This window comes from Dioscorea cayenensis, chromosome 13 (assembly GCF_009730915.1).
Source record: "Dioscorea cayenensis subsp. rotundata cultivar TDr96_F1 chromosome 13, TDr96_F1_v2_PseudoChromosome.rev07_lg8_w22 25.fasta, whole genome shotgun sequence".
Taxonomy (NCBI): domain Eukaryota; kingdom Viridiplantae; phylum Streptophyta; class Magnoliopsida; order Dioscoreales; family Dioscoreaceae; genus Dioscorea; species Dioscorea cayenensis.
The window spans coordinates 5064278-5065855 of record NC_052483.1 but is presented as its reverse complement, the minus strand read 5'-3'; positions in this window follow the sequence as shown (position 1 = coordinate 5065855).

The window sequence follows — 1578 nt, the reverse complement described above, 5'->3', positions numbered from 1 at the left end:
AATGTCTCCATTAAGAAAAGCTGTCTTTACATCAACCTGATGTTGTTGAAGATTCAAATATGCCACAAGTGCCATAATGGTCCTAAAAGAGTCTTTTGCAGAAACAAGAGAAAAAGTCTCTTTGTAATCGATGCCCTCCCTCTAAGTAAATCCTTTCACAACCAGACGTGCCTTATACCTTTCAACATTGCCTTGTGAATTCCTTTTGGTCTTAAAGACCCATTTACATCGAATAGGTTCACACCTTCCGGCAATGGGATAAGGTCCCAAACATCATTGTCCTTCATGGATTGGATTTCCTCACCCATAGCTTCGATCCATTTATGAGAATTTGAGCCATTAATTGCCTCACTAAAGGTAACTGGATCATTTTTCCATTGAGTCAACATATCCGAAATTGGATTTCTCCTTACTCTCGTGGACATCCTTAGAGGTACTGATTCTTCTTGAATTTGAGGTTGAATGTCTTGCTCCTCACCAATAACTGGTTGAGTACCCTTTTCTTGATGGGTAGGAATAACATCATCTCTATCATATACTGAATGTTGTGTTTGAATGACAGCAAAAAAAGAAACCTAACTGTGATATTTAGCAACAACAGAGAAAGATGTATCCAAATCCTTCCCAATGACAAAATCATCACTTCAATTCTCCTCCCCAACCTCAACATCCTCAAAAAATCGGGCATTTCCCGTTTTGAAAAAGGTTCTTAATGTAGGATTATGAAACTTAAAGCCTCTTGATTTTTCAGAGTACCCTACAAAATGGCTACTTATTGTCCTTGCATCCAGTTTTCTTTCATTAGACCTATAAGGCCTTGCCTCAGCTGGACAACCCCAAACTCGTAAATGCCTTAGGATAGGCTTCTTGCCAGTCCATAATTCATAAGGGGTCTTCTCAGTAGCCTTAGTGGTAACCCTATTTAGGAGATAGACTGCGGTCTTTAATGCTTCACCCTAGAGAGAGTTAGGGAATGTTGTATGAGTAATCATACATCTTACCATATCTTTAAGGCATCTATTTCGCCTCTCTGCCACACCATTCATGCTAGGACAACCTGGCATAGTGTATTGTAGAACGATTCCATAGTCCTCTTGGTATTGAGCAAAAGGGCCCGAACGTTGCTCGCCTGATCAATCGTACCTACCGTAGTATTCACCACCACGATTAGATATAACGGCTTTTATATTATTGCCCAATTGATTTTCAACTTCTGCCTTAAATGACTTAAAAAAGATTAAAGCCTCTGATTTCTCATGTAACAAGTAGAGGTAACCATAACGAGAGTAGTTATCAATGAACATAATGAAATACCGTTGACCGTTCCAAGATGTCATAGGGAAAGGTCCACAAATATCGGTATGTATAAGTTCTAAGACTTCTTTACTTCTCTCGGCCCCTACTTTTCTTTTGTTTGTAGTCTTTCCTTTAATGCACTCAATGCACACACTATTGTTGGTTTTGTCAATTACATCAAAAATTCCATCTCTTACAAGCCTGTCAATTCTCTTTTCAGAGATGTGACCCAAACGCTTGTGCCATAATGAGTATGAATTTTCATTTTGTAATCTACATTTT